Source organism: Pantherophis guttatus, chromosome 5 (assembly GCF_059756535.1).
Source record: "Pantherophis guttatus breed Tessera chromosome 5, ASM5975653v1, whole genome shotgun sequence".
In the NCBI taxonomy this organism is placed as follows: domain Eukaryota; kingdom Metazoa; phylum Chordata; class Lepidosauria; order Squamata; family Colubridae; genus Pantherophis; species Pantherophis guttatus.
Genome location: NC_142067.1, coordinates 131,420,915 through 131,436,347, shown reverse-complemented (window position 1 = coordinate 131,436,347; position 15,433 = coordinate 131,420,915). Strand labels below are relative to the sequence as shown.

The following is a 15,433-nucleotide window of genomic DNA, read 5'->3' as shown; positions in this document are numbered from 1 at the left end:
AGGCGGTTCCATCCACAGCAGCAAAAGCAGAGGCCTTTGCAAGGAGGGGGTTAGGGTTAGGCAATATGAATGCTTGCCTTTTGGAGACAGAGTCTGCATTTTTCTTACAAAATATGAAGTTGGACTGAGTGGCCCACATAAATCTGTCTGGAGGAGAAAAAGAGTATTTCCTAGAAAGCATACAGTATGCGATTGTTAAAGCATTGATTTGGAACCAGAGGTATCAAATTCCATTCTGGTTGATTCGGGCCCAGTGTCTCTCAGCACAATTTATTTCCCCAGTTTGCTAAGGAATAAAATGTGGGGAGACCCACATGTACCCAGCCTTGAGCTGTCAGAGAAGAGATGCCATCAATAAAGAGGAACCTAGTTTTCTGTGTGTCCAAAGAGGGCGGTCAGGGAGCATTGCACAGTTTTTGGTTGTGCTCAGAAGCTTCTCCTTAGCGCGCCTGACATATCATTGATTGAGATTATCACATCACCACTTGGCTAACACATATGCTGATGACAAGGGCTAGGAAGCTTTGCTGCTTTCTTAAAAATCTGGATAAAATAAATTACTTAATGCTACTTCAGAGTAGGAAAGCACTATAGAAAAAAAGAATGGGAGTAAAAATTGTAGTCGGAGAGTTTCTTTCAGCAACTGCACAAACACATGTGTTTCTCATCATGGCAAGGGGCCTGCTCTGTTTTGGACTGGGCTCTTTCCAGCATTCAGTTGAAATCTGGCAGGAGGGCCCAGTAACTCCACACTTAAACGGCTGACTCACCAAATTATGCAGGATGCCATTAGATGTGGGAGATGCTTTTCTCAGGCTAGAGTTTAGACCAAATCCATCTGGAAGAGAGAACCAGAGGGGGAGGGGGCGCTAAGGAAGCTCAGGGGGAGGAGTTTGGATCACCCTGCCTGCTTTTGTTGGGAACGAAGAGCTGCAAATGAAAGTAGAAGGCAAAAGAAAGCAAAGAGAGTACCAAGAATAATAGGCGCCTTGCGTGCAATCCCAGAACAACTGGAGCACCACTTGAACACCTTCCCCCTCGGTCAATTGCGAAAGGCAGCTGTACATCCTGTGACACCATCAAGCATCTGCCTCTCCCAAATCCTTGGGAAGGACTCCAAAGGCGGACAAAAAAAGCCAAATCTAGTCTGAACATCTGGCTGACTGGGCAACCAACCACGCAATAGATTTGCTGCTGCAGCCCCGTTCCAAAGGCAAAAATGCAGGGACAGTCAATGAACTGGCTGCAGTCTTTTAAAATGAGATTCATGTTTTAGAAATTTTGGTTGCCGGGTCGGAAGACACAGATTTAAAACTTGCTTCATTCAAAAAGAATTCCTCTTCCCTTATTCTTCAAGCTCCTCTTGGAAGACCCTCATGGTCTCTGCTGTGTTAGAGCCTCACCTTGGTTTGTCACAGATTTTATTATAGTACAAAAAGATCCGCCCCTGTTAACTGATCTCCGGTGTATTGAAATTGCTGTTGCAACAAAAGTGGAGCCAGAAAGCCCTTCTAAAAGCAAAAGAAAAGGACAGGGCAGCTGAACTGCAACTGCTAAGGTGCTTCCTTGGTTCTTTATTTATTTGGCCATCCAATCAGTTTTTGGCGCCTGCTGACTGCCCGAACTGGTCCCTGCCGTTTTCTTGGCAAGGTTTTTCCCAAATGATTGGCCGTTACCTCCTTCCTGGGGCTGAAAGGATGGGACTGGCCCAAAGTCATGCGGATGGCTTTGTGCCTCACAGTCTGCTGCTTTCTGGCTCGTCAGCCTCCCTGTTAGCCTCGGCCGGGCTCTGCTTTCGTGGCCTCGGGGGCCCCTGGGCCAAACCAGAAAGAGGACTCTCAGCGGCTTCTCTCTGCAGAAACAGGGAGCCCCGTCTTGGGACAGGGGTCCAAATCAAAACCTTTGCACAAAATGTTTCTCTGTCATTTATAAGTGGTGGACCTACGTGATTTCTTTCACAAGGTTAGTCTTTACCTTTGGTTGGTTACATTTGCCCTTTTTGATACAAGATCACATTTGTTGTATTTAGCACAAGAGGCCAACCTAATCCTATCGTGGTCAGGAGTTTCCTGCTGCTGGTCTGTAGATAGTTTGTCAGTTTCGCAAGGGAGCCGGCAAAGAAACGGGAAGATTAGACAACCCGGTGGCTAAGCTAATCTATTTGAACTTTTTGTGACTTGTTTCTACCTAATTTGATCAATTCCTGGATGATTTGGTTTTGAAGCATTAATGGAGACCTTGTCTTGGTGAGTGGGATTCCTTTCCTGCAGAAGTTTCCGCTTTTGCTGCTGAGCCTCTAGGATTTAAAGGGGGCTTTCCCTGTTTGAAAGGGAAATTGTTTTGTATTCTTAAGCTCTTATCAAGCTATCATTGCCACACCACAGTGGGTCTCCCGGAGATCTTGCGGCTGAAAGGCTTCCTTGAGGTAGAGGTTTGGATTCAGCCTACCAAATGCCCTGCGAAGTCCTGGGAGAGGCGTGTCCAGAGTATTTTCATAGAAGAGAAGTGGAGACATTTCCCCTGACTGGCTCCCATGTCCACATCAGAGGTTAAGGGCCTCATTTCACCAGTCAAACCCTGGAGAGGCCCAGGACTGGAGATTGTGAACTCCACAGGGGCTGCCCTGTCCACCCCCACCCCACAGCCCCAGTTCCACCGTGAGAGTTGGGTACCCCCTGTGGGCAGCTCTCTGGAGCAGTCACTATTCAGAGGTGGGGGAGCCAAGGGTGTATTGTGGCACCTCTTCTTTTTAATTTCCACCTATCAGCCCATTGATCCAGGCCCCCTCGGGCTGACCTCGTGATGTCACACACGCTACAGGCCAAGGAGTTCCAGGAACCTCATATGAATAGGAATACATTTCATCTGAATTTCATACCACGCTCATAGCTGTCTCTCTCAGGTGGGATGGAGAAGGGCCCTGAGAGCTTTGGCCGCCTTCTGTTCAAAGGAAAACTAGGAATAAAATGTTAGAAAACCTAAAGTTCTAGTATTTGCCTAAAAGCATCCTAACTTTCATAATTGGCAAATTAATGGGAATGTTGTGGAACAAGCGTGTGCTTATAAATACCTTGGAGGGCTGTTCCAGATTTTGGGGAAGGTTTTTATAACTGGCAAGTGTTGCTCGGTGTAACTCCACAGCTATTCTGAGATTTTTCCATTGGAAAGGAGTCCGCTTTATCCCTGCAGCTTGCAAGGTTTTCCTGGCCAAGGTCATTGCCCAGCTTCTCTACAAGTTTGTACTTTTGCAAGACTTGATATCCTCGAAGGAGTTCAGCTCTTAAGTCTTTCGGTCTTCAAGGCATTCGTGCCCAAGAAGCAGGAGTTAAAATTCTGTCCTTTTGTTTAGAGATCACCAATGTAGTCTTCACCAAGGCCTTTATTTTTTTAACAGTTGTCCAAATTTATCTTTTTCTTCAGTGTTTCTGGTCCCTGGGGTTCTCAGAGACCATATTAAGGCAACCTTGTTAAAATAAGCTTCATTCTTTAAGACTGTTTTAGAAAGCTTTTGCCCAAGAGAACTCAAGCACAGCATCCTTAAAGGGTGTACGTGGTTCTCAAATCAACCAAAGCCTGATTGATACCTGGGGGGTGGGATTGGGGGTGTTGTGGTGGGTGCCAATAGCACCAACAGGCAAGTGAAGGCTGCAAGTCATAGATTAGAATTAGAATTTTTTATTGGCCAAGTGTGATTGGACACACAAGGAATTTGTCTTGGTGCATACACTTATGTATTAAGTGTACATAAAAGAAAAGATACGTTCATCAAGAATCATAAGGCACAACATTTAATGATAGTCATAGGGTACAAATAAGCAATCCGGAAACAATATCAATATAAATTGTAAGGATACAAACAGTCATAGAGTCATAAGTGGAAGGAGATGGGTGGTGGGAATGATAAGAAGATTAATAGTAGTGCAGACTTAGTAAATAGTTTCACAGTGTTGAGGGAATTTTTTGTTTAGCAGAGTGATGGCATTCAGGAAAAAACTGTTCTTGTGTCTAGTTGTTCTGGTGTGCAGTGCTCTATAGCGACTTTTGAAGGTAGGAGTTGAAACAGTTCAGGTCCAGGATGCGAGGGGTCTGTAGATATTTTCACAGTCCTCTTTTTGATTCGTGCAGTATACAGGTCTTCAATGGAAGGCAGGTTGGTAGCAATTGTTTTTTCTGCAGTTCTAATGATCCTCTGAAGTCTGTATCTGTCTTTTTGGGTTGCAGAGCCAAACCAGACAGTTATAGAGGTGCAGATGACAGACTCAGTAATTCCTCTGTAGAACTGGATCAGGAGCCCCTTGGGCAGTTTGAGCTTTCTGAGTTGGCACAGAAAAAACATTGTTTGTTGTGCTTTTTGATGACGTTTTTGATGTTAGCTGTCCATTTTAGATCTTGCGATATGGTAGAACCTAGAAATTTGAAGGTCTCTACTGTTGATACTGTGTTATCTAGTATTGTGAGAGATGGAAGTATGGAAGGGTTTCTCCTAAAGTCTACCACCATTTCTCCAGTTTTGAATGTGTTCCGTTCCAGATCGTTCCGGTCACACCATGAGGCTAGTTGTTCAACCTCCCGCCCAGAAATTCTTTGCGCGCGTCCCCTAATGCACGATGTTCCTGTTTAAAATGTTCAAAATAGAATTTTGAAATCCTTTTTGGCCATGTATCAAACAGAACATCTCCACTCAGATCTCTTGAAAGATCAGCAAAGAAGTCCTGTCTGTCCTCTTCCAACTAGAACCTCAAAATCGCTGCCTAGCTTGATCTCTATTATCATTCGTTTCTCTGTGTACCCATATTTACCGAAAGCCCACCCTCTGCTAGAGAGAACTTCCCCGAGGATGGGCTCCAGCACGAGTCCGAAAGCTCAGAAGGCTAAACCTCCGGTCCCGGTGACCCACCCAGAGTGGATCCTGCAACATTATCCTGGGACAGGCAGGTTTACCCATATTTCTGCCCAGCATCATCCAAAGGAGGGTGGGTAGGTGGGTGGGTGGGTGGGTGGGTGTGTATGAGAGAGAGAGAGGCTTCAGCAGCATTGCAGGGCTGCAACGTAAGTTCCCTCTTTTTCTCCGCATGTTGCCATAGTGCCTCCCTGTCCTTCTTAGCGGGACTTTCCTCCTCCTGACAGAAGTGACGGGATCCCGCAGGAGTGGCTGCTTCTGCTTTGTTTTTCCTTCGTGGGAAGGAAGGAGGACTTAGATGCAGAAGTGGCTGGGGGTCTTTTAATATATGTGTGTGTGTGTGTGTGTGTGTGTGTGTGTGTGTGTGTGTGTGTGCCTACTTCTTCCCTCAACTTCCAAAATGGAAACCTTAATGAAAATGCAGGCGTAGAAAGAAATCTATTAATAGGCAGAGTTTAGCCTTCACTATGAGCACTCAGAATTACTTACTAGCATAACTTTAGTAATTTAATACGTTAGTTAGCCTACGATACTAATAAGCTCCCGTATAATTGAACTGGGGATCTCTGCAACTCAGACTAACACAGCACTTTGCTTTTCAGAGGAGGGAAGTGCCAAAATGTGATGCAGACAAGAAGCATCTCAATGGGTCCCCCCCATCGTGCGTCTCCTCAGAACGTTCCTTTCGCCAAAGCATTTGCTTCGGTTCTAAGGGAATTGTCGTAAAACCGGCTCCCTGTAAAATATAAAGACGACTGTGGCTATTTTGATCAGTCACCCTGCTGCTGATGCCGGCCGGCTGGGGCTCCTTTGCACAAAGCTCTTCTTCACCTGGCGAAGGGCCCTCTAATTGTTCCCCAGATGGTCCATCACTTTTGACTTAGGAAGATAGTGACACCTGAAGGCCGCCTTCAGCCCCCCCCCCCAGGATTTCTGTGGCTCAAGTGTGTGCAGGAGAGTCACCTGCGTCACAGCCCGCAGGGTGCCTGTTGCTCATTTGTTCCTCTGGGGCCATGGCTGAAGGGAGAAAAGCAGCAGGACCGGTCACTCTTTGCCAAGGTCATCCTGTCCTCAGAGGGAGGGAGGGCAGGGAAGAGCGGCTGCAGGTCGCTTGTTTCTAGAAATGGATGTGTCAGACGGTGCTGGTCGGACTCTGCTGAAGTGGCCTGCCAAAGAGGGCACAAACCTTTTTTCCAGCTGGGTCAGGGTCAGAATGAGGGCACGTGCCCTTTAATTTGGGCCGCCATGAGGAAAGAGGTCTCCAGGCAGGCAGGAGGATCTTTATAATTGACTGTCCCTCCCAATGTATGCAAGATAGGATGACCATAGATTGGCTCAACTATTTCCTTGGTCTCAATTTATAAAGTGGATGATTGATTGATTGATTGATTGATTGATTGATTGATTGATTGATTAAGGAGCACTATTGCCTTGTTGTGGAAGCACAAATTGCTTCATTGGTGATCCAGGGCTCTTCCACGCTTCCTGCTTGAGCTGGCATGAGGAGAGACGCTCCCAAACTGGTCCAAAACCTACTTCTGGTCTATCACAAAAGCAACCTCCATCTCTCATTTCTGTGCTCCACACCAAAATGTCTTCCTAATTTTGCCAGCTCCAAGAGTGCTGGGCAGTCGGTCTGCTGCACTTCATGTGGGGGTACACAAGGCCTCAGTTCCCATCACTGGCCTGCCTTGTGGCAGGTTCTGGGCAAACAGTGAATCATCTAATCCTGCTGTTTAAAGCCTGTTTAGCAAGTTTCTTGGCCTGGATGAGCAAATTGATTTGGCCTGCAGGAGCAAAAGCTGTTTGAGTAAAGATGAGCGTTCGTAAATTCTCTCCAGGTGAACCCCAAAGTGGCCAAGTAGATTAAGTTGGCAAGAACTATAGGTGGGAAGCAGGAGTCGCTGCATGGTATTATAGAGGGGGGGGGAAACATCTCATTCTGGCATGATTAAGCCAAGGTTGGAGCTCCTGTTTCCGTGCTCCCCAGATGAAAGGTGCCCTGGGTGCTCCACAGCCCCTTTTGCCACAGAGTCCAAAGCACGACACCATCAGAATTGGGAGCGCATTTTCCGTTCTTGCTTACTGTTACCCAAATAAGGTAGCAATTATGCCTGAGCTATAGCTTTAATCACAAGGACTTTGTAGGATTGCAAAATTAAAGACTTGTTAAAAATACCATCCTAACCAAATTTCAGCTCATCTGCAAGAATTGTATCTAGGCGTCCCTGGCCTAAATGACGGCCTGAAAGGTCACGTTAGGCAGAGTCTGCCTACCCTTCGGTGACCTTTAGCCAAGCTGCCCTTTCAGCCCAGGGTGGCCTGGTTCTCCTCCCTTGCCCCTGAGTTCCCTTGTTTTCTTTTCTGATCATCCTCACTCACCGGGAGCGTTTCGGGTCTCTTAAACTTTGTGTCCAGCCTCTACTTCTTATATGCCCATCCTGAGCGTTGTGTTCAGCGTTCCAAGGATATACAATAGGAGGCATGTATGTCTATCATTTATGCAGACCGAGCTCTACTGTAATCAGACTAAGGGCAGAAAGGACACAGGATGCATTGACAAGACAACATAACCACCATTTCATTCTTTCATGAACTGTTGGGCTTCAGAATGTGCATTGATCTATGGCGGTCCTTCAGGTCTTGGAAGATTGCTATTGTGTGTCCCCGTAGCCTTCTCTTCTTCAGGCTAAACAGACCCGGTCCCTTTAACTGCTCTTCATAGGAGTCAGCCTCCAAGCCCCTTCTGGTTCTTCTCTGCACCCTTTCCAGGTCCTCAGTGTTCTCCAAGTGTGGTCCAACATAAGGTGGGCATGTGGGCATGTGTGGATTATGGGCAAGTAACTGAAGGCGCAACTCTGGCTCTTGACCCATCGCTATGGATTCCAGAGATTCCTCCTCACCACATGGCAGGACTGAATTGTTGCCAATTTGCACAGATTCAACACGTTGACAAAAAAGTTCACAAAATAATGAGATCTCAGGACTGCTCTTCCTGTGATGTTGCCACCACGCTTCCTTCAAACCTTGGGTGGACATTAGCAAAGAAATAATACCCCTTGCCTCCCTACTGTGGAAACAAACCCAGGTTTTATGGAAAACAAATTCTGAATATACCGCTCCACAGAGCTTTGCAGCCCACTCTAAGGGGCTTACAGAGTCAGCCTCTTGCCCCCAGCAATCTGGCTTCTCATTTTACTGACCTCCAGAAGGATGGAAGGCCTTGAGCCAGTCAGGATCAAACTTCTGGCAGTGGGCAGTTAGCCTGCAATGCTGCATTCTATCCACTGCACCACCAGGACTCTTATCAAGAGTCCATAGTTATAGACCCCTATTTCAAAGGAAGAGAGGGTGCCCCACGGCAAGCTCAATACGCAGAGGACCTTCCCGCTGCCAGCCCTCTTGCCAGCTCCCCCCCACCGCCCCCGAACTGAGCCTTCATTTACCTGATTGCACGAACACTTTTAACTTGTTGGCTACAGTTGGGAAGAGAAATATTTCCCCTGTCTTGGGCAAAAGGGACACCGGGAAGTTTCCGAAGCCTCTAATTTCAGCTGCCATGAAACTTCGTACGTTGCAGTAATAAAAGGAACTATAAACCTACCTCATCATTAAAGCGAAGCAAAGAATTCCTTCTTGGAACATCATGTGCAAATACTGGGGTGACTAATAAAGGCGGAAGAGCGTAGGGGCACTTAAAGAGCAGCTTTTCTGTCTCCACAGTTTCTCTCTCAACTTTGGAAGCATATTTTTATTAAGTGCATGTAAGAGGATGATCTTAAACATCAAGAAGAGAGTGCATAATAATTGTGTGTTCCTCTAATGCTCTCTGAAGGCCTATTCGGAGTCCATTCTGGAAGACAACAATATATCACAAAGTTCTACAAAGTTCCTCCTAATGAACACATGCCAATTTGAGAGCAAGAATTCTGGCCTCAAAAGACAATATAACCACTGCTCTTAGTCTCTGGGTACTTCGCTACTTTATTTCAGAGCGATTCAAAATCTAATTAAATTTCTAAACTCTAATGAAATTACAGTAGAAAAATCATTTAGGACTATATTATGCACAATTACTCATGGCTGAAAATTACTGCTGGCCTCTTTCACCAAGAGAAGGTCCCCAGAGAGAGGCTGGCTGTTCTGACCACAAATAAATCCAGTGCCATTCGCTCGAATTTACAGAGTGAAGGTAAAACTAGAATTAATTGCAAATATATATCCTGCTGCTGGCTGGGGAGTTGGGCTGCACAAAGGTTCAGGGAGCAGAGCAACCCCAGAATCTTTCCACAGGCGGAAGGGATCCTTTGCTTTTGGCCTGGGTTTCCTTACCACACAAAGAGCATAATTGGGAGAGAGAGAGAAGGCAAAAGCAGATGGAAAGGCATCTTCCAGCCAGGGCAAAGCTTCCGTTAATATCGAGACCAGTTTTAGGACTAAGCCTCATAACTCCAAGTTGTTCCACAAAATTGTATTGTAAGAGGAAAATGAGCGAAGAGACAGAGACCTGCATCTAAATACACAACTCGGATCTCATGTTTTGGTTTATGAACTCTCTCCTTGTGGCCAAGATTGGATGCCTCTATTTATTTGTCTAATGTTATCCATGTACGTGGCGTGGAGAGCTCCCGGGTTCACACTGAGGTGATCACCCCATAGAGGTGCATCCATAGTGACCGGCTGTGCTCTGGGCAATGTTTGACCAACTGGGACCATTCCTGAACAGGGAAGACTTAGTGACAACAGCGATCTATGCATTGGTGTAAGCTCTTTCCTCAGCTTAATTGCCATTTATTGGGGTGGGTGTGGGTCAGGAATGAGGTAGGCAGAAAAGGGTGTAGTGTCCCAGCTACAGTCACTCGCAGCAGAAAAAACATGATCTCCCATTGGCACAGTGGGCATCCCTCTCTGCCAAGTCTTCACACCTGAAGCCTTTGCCTGCCCCATCTGGGTAGATGAGACCAGGAAACCCAATACCCAATAAAATACTTTTCTCTGCATAGTATTATTTAAAATTCCCTGATTTTTTTTTTTCATAATTTCAACAGCTACTACAGGAAGTACAAGGAAAGCGTCTTGGTCACTGCCACTGTACCCGGGTGCCCACACGTATGCCTGGGCTCTAATCGAACCAGGGCTTAATAGGCTTTGTGTCAGGAAATGGGGGGCACCTTCCACTTAGGTCACGGGTCAAGTTCCATTTGGGGGAGTCCCGCCTACATTTGGATCTGGTGGGCTTGCTGGAGGTGAAAGATGCAAATTGCTTTTCACACCTTAAATGGGATGCCCAGGAGGCAGGAAGTATCCTCTGGGGGCTCTTGCTCTAGGGACTGCAATCCTAGAGTCACAGAGTCGGCATTTTAGTCAATGATGTTTGTTTATAAATAACCATAACTCAGGTTACACAAGGCAGCCTTTTGTCCAACAATGAGCCAATCAATTAGTCAAAAACATGATGTGGGGCTCTTACCCAAAGGGCCTTCAAACTAATCCAATAGGAAACCTTGGGAATGCCACAAAACAGAAGCAGGGTTAGAAATGAAAGAATGTTGTGATATAGTTGAAAAAAACCCAAGAGCCAGCGGAGATCATTGGGTGGTGGGTTCCCCTCCCCTTCTAGTCTACTGCTTGTCAGCTGGGATCCGTGTGGTTACAGCTGTCTAGATTTAGATCAGGTTTCCTCTGTCCAAGGACAGTCCCCAGAAGACAGTTGGGGTGCTGGCTCTGCAGACTGTAACCCGAGAGCTTCCCTGGCCAGTGAGAAGAGCAACCGCCTCTCCTTGGCCGGGAAAGTTCCCCACCCCCCACCCCCTCTGTCTCTCAGAATGAAGATGGTGGGAACTGGATTGTCTTTTGACTCACTTCAAGTCTTCCAAACTCTCAGCAGTGTGGTAAATTCCGAGTAACTGTCCTTGGATCAGGCGTCTCCGTGTATTGTTCTGACATGCAGGACTGGGAACACCAAGGGGCATTTTCCCCTGAGTCTCATGGGAAAGATTTTAAATGCCTTTCCTTTCAGGAGCCATGCAATACACAAGGAGGAAAGGTGTTGTTTTGGAAATATGACACATCTGTTGCTAAAGGGGAAGGGAAGCAAACATGAGCTTAGACCATCCAATATTTTAATTGTTCTATTCCTTGTGCCCCTTTTTTTGCACTGATACACACTTTAAGGTCTGGGAAGTGGCCTAGAAGTCTTGGGGAGCAGGGTTGTCATTCCTGGGGGGTGGGCAGGACTGAGGCAACTGGGAAGAGTCGCTCTCCGTGCCTGTTTGCCCTTCCAAGAGCTGTACCAACCCTCCTTCTGCTTTGCCTCTTCCCTCTGCCTGGTTTCCACCTCTCCAGCCAGATGGTTTGCTCATCTCTCTTCTCACAGGCTCTTCCCTTGCCGGTTCAAAAATGGCACAAGTTCCCCAACCCATCAAGTCATTGGTGCTGCACCTTCCCTTTTTGGAAGGTTAGAAATTACTTGAGGCATATCCATAAAACCTTTGAAACCCCCAAGTGCCAAACGGCTCCTAATTGGGGTCATGGATAGCGTGATACGGAGGTTGCGATGAGAGACAATAGTAACTGCCATTTTGAAGAATCCAAACTTAGAGTTTGTCCATATAATAAAAATGTCTTTTGAAGCCCCCTTAGGGTGAAGCGGTTCATAATGGCATCATTGGAGGCAGATGTGAGTGGGCATTGGAGGCTGTCTATTTAGAAGTCAATCTGGATCTACATCATTGACAATTTTTTTAAAATAAATGTGGGCAGCTTTGTGGGACAAATGTGTAAATAAAGGTCTAGGAGTAAATCAGAAGGTGCCGCCTTGTTGGGATCTGGGCCGATCAGCAGGAGGAGGAGGAGGAGGAGGCGCTGACAGGTGCAGAGGCAAAGGCTGGGACCCGCCCACCCGCTCTGCAGCTGGCCATGACGCTTCCTTCAAATAGCTGAAGCTGCCACGCCCACCCAGAATCCGGAGGCCCACCTGATCCGCCCAAGGCCAAGCGGAGGGTGGCAGGAGGGTGACTGTGCCAACGGGGGCAGCTGCTGCTGCTGCTGCTGCTGCTCCTTCTGGCCTCCCAAAGCTGAAGGGCAGTGTTTCCTCAACAGGTGCAGCCTGGGTGGGACCCTCTGAGGGAAGATGGCCCGAAAGGCCTATTTGAGCCTCTTCTTTCTTCTACAGGGCCACCTCTGGGGCCATCCTTCTTGGGGGGCAAAGATGCCGCTGGGCTGAGCAGCCTCGCCTCTGCCACTGGGGCTGCTCCACAGGGGTGGACTTCTCAGGGCAGATTTTCTAGACTGGGGGGGGGGGCGGGGACGGCCCTCTGAATGCTCACCTGGGTCTGTTGTGGAGCAAAGATCTCTGTCCTCAGACTTGAGTGTCCCGTTGTGGGTACCCAGAAACTCAACAAAACAGGCGGCAGGGCGGCTGGAAGCTGAGCAAGTCATCCACATGAGAAGAGCAAAGCCCCAGGAATGGCCTGCACTTAATTTCTTTTAAATCAAGTTGGTTATGTTATTCTGTTTGCAATTCTACTCCAAGGGCTAAAATAAAGTTTTATAAAGGCCCTCTAATCCTGCGTTTCCAATAGTCAAATCTCTGTTGAGTTCTTCTTCATAGCTCTAGGTTTAATTAGTTTTCATTGCAATATTAATGACTTGCATAACCCATTGTAACATTCCTTTTGCACAGCTGGAATTCTCTTATTTAGCATTCTCTTCCTACAAGGGAATAAGGAAGGAAGAACTTGCTTTTCCCTACATTGTTTCACAAATATGCATTAAAATTATTTTTTTAGCATTCTAGCATAGCTTCTGTGACAGAACTCTTGCAAAACACAGAAAAGTTTTAAAACATTCATGCCATCTTTTCCAAAATAATAGTACATATGGTTCTTTATTAATTAAACAGTGCTCATATAGGAAGCTAATATTTGCAGCATATGGACAGCTGACTGGCAGGAATAAAAATAAAGCTGTCCTTTAGAAAAACGCATAACTGGCTAGCAGTAAAAATGCTATTGGCTTTCAATCTTTAAGGGAAATCTGGAATCTTTTAAAATAACTGTTTTGGATCGCCACTAAACCTTAAAATACCTCATGTTGTAATATATTGAATCTCGTGGTTTACTCCTGTCATTCTAGTTTCAAAACTCTCTAGGAAAACTTTCTGATGATGAATGTAGACAGCTAATATTTTTACTTTTCATAGATTTGCTCTTGATGGGGGAAGTGGAACAACGTGACTTACTCTTGAATAAACCTGGATAAGATTGCAGCCTCAAAAACATCAGTTTTGAGCCTTGGTAGTGCAGCGGACTAAAGTGCTGTTAAAGTAGCACTTAGCTGCCAGCTGCCTGCAATTACTGCGAGTTCAAATCCTACCAGGCTCAAGGTTAACTCAGCCTTCCATCCTTCCGAGGTAGGTAAAATGAGGACCCGGATTGTGGGGGCAATAAGCTGACTTTGTATATAAAAAAGAACACCGCTTAGGGGGCCCCTGAAAGCCCTACTAAGCAGGTATATACAAAAAGTATGAAGGCTATTGCTTAATGCATTGTAAGCCGCCCTGAGTCTCCGGAGAAGGGCGGCATATAAATGGAACCAATAAATAAATGAATAAATAAATAAGTTTTACAAACTGCATGGGAGCAAAAGTCACACAGATGTCTATTCCAAAGTCCAGAAAAGTTTCATCCGGGGGACTTTCATTATTTGGAGAGGCACAAAATCTGCATACTTTACTGAGGTTTCCATCATAGTACTGAAGCTCACATACCCCGAGCTAAACAGAGAAAAAAATCCCAGGCATCGAACCTGTAGGGTAAAGATTGCAGGACTCACTGAAGTCCAAGTAATTTTATTTTAAAAAGTGTAAGAAGCTGGGTGGCCAGTGACGGGTTTTGCTCGGGCCTCCCCTGGACCAGACTGGGCTACCCCACCCTCCGTCATGGGTGACCACGGAGGGAAAGACTCAGATCGCTGGCTCTGTTCACATGACCGCAGGAACCCTCGAGGAGGCTTAGAGAAGGGAGTTCCTGGGATCAAGCCGATGGATGGAGGCTGATGAATTCTTGGCTGCTTGAACAAGTCCTGCTCCCCTTTGCCCAGGCATTGGAATAATTTTTTAATCTGGAGTTGAAGTTAAAAACAGAGGCAATTAAGTGAAGCAAACTTATCCTGTTATCCCTGCTAGGGATCTCCTGAAGTCAAATGGTTTCCCTCCTGTGGGTTAGCTGGAGACAGGCACCATAAAGCAAGGGGGCCCTGCTGACCGGAGGGGTGGGGGAGCCTCCGGAGATGGCTGCCAAGTTCCCCAAGGAGCAGGAGCAGGTGCCAAGGAGCAGGAGAGCCCAACGAATCCGGCTGCTGGAACAGACCGACTGCTCAACGGTTCGTGAGAACTGAGGCTTTGCAGATGCTTCCTCTACCAGCCTAAGGTTTAGAAGAAAAGTTGAAACTGCTGATGGTCCCAGAAACAAATTATTTCTGAGGACTTTTCCTTTTCCAAAATAAAAAGAGAGATTATTTTACAAAAATGGTTATTATTCCTTATTAACAAAGTCTCTCTCCAGCTCAGCTTAACTCACCGTGGCTTGGAGACGGCCAAGTAGCTTTAAATAATGCACATTAGGAAAAAGATATGTGGAATGCTGGGAGAATTCGGGGCACACAAAAGGAAGTATTATTTATATACAATGTGCAATTATAGGATCCAAAGATCTCAGTGTCCTTGTGGACCACAAGTTAAACATGAGCTAAAGTGTGATGGAGCTGGTTTTATTTTAAACAAAATATTGGGGTCCAGTGTCCAGATCCCTGGAAATGATAGCTGCTTTCTGCTTCTCTCTACCCAACATACCTTTTCTGACGTGCAAATGGGAGCCAAAAGACCCCATTCATTTAATAAAGAAATCTTACAGGACAGAGCCTCCCCTTGGGGGATCTAAAAGTAATGCTTAAAAGGGTAATGGCAAAAAAAGTAAAAAACCAAAACAATGCTAAAATTCTAAAAGTAATGCTTTTAAAGGAACAAATCTGGCTTGAATGGTCCCTGCCAGACTTACAATTCTACACTCCAGAGTAGGATGGCCGGAGGAGGAAATGGCCCGTAGTTTGTCTCTGCCATTAGAGTGGACATTCTTGCAAAGTTGTCGGTCATGGCTGCCTGCCTCTGACCAGAACACAGATGGGGACGTCCATCATGGCAACAATCTGCGCAGTGGTTGCTTGTCAAGTGGACCCTGGGGAAATAGCCAACGTGTTTGGCTCCAATTATAGCCTCCGCCTCCCTGGCTGCAGTTTCAGGCTGGAGGAAAAAGGCTACAGTCATCTCTGGAGCCTGCCTGGCTGTTGCATCTCTCTGCGGGTGGCTTTCAATGGGATTTTCCATGGAGAAAGAAGCTTAGAATAAAAGTGTCATTTACCTAATTTAAAATATTTTTATCAGGAGAAGGGTGGTATAGAAATAAAATATAATAATAATAATAATAATAATAATAATAATAATAATAATAATAATAATAATCACATGGTGTAAGA

At 46.1% G+C, this 15,433-nt stretch overlaps 1 long non-coding RNA gene across 1 annotated transcript; it reads right to left on the bottom strand.

Annotated features, from left to right (window-relative positions):
* Window positions 1–13,716: 13,716 nt before the first annotated feature.
* On the bottom strand, window positions 13,717–15,349 carry LOC117666988 (uncharacterized). Its single transcript, XR_004591923.2, has 2 exons — window positions 14,959–15,349; window positions 13,717–14,326 (listed from the first exon to the last, which is right to left on the bottom strand). It is a non-coding gene; the product is annotated as an uncharacterized LOC117666988 (long non-coding RNA).
* Window positions 15,350–15,433: the final 84 nt, after the last annotated feature.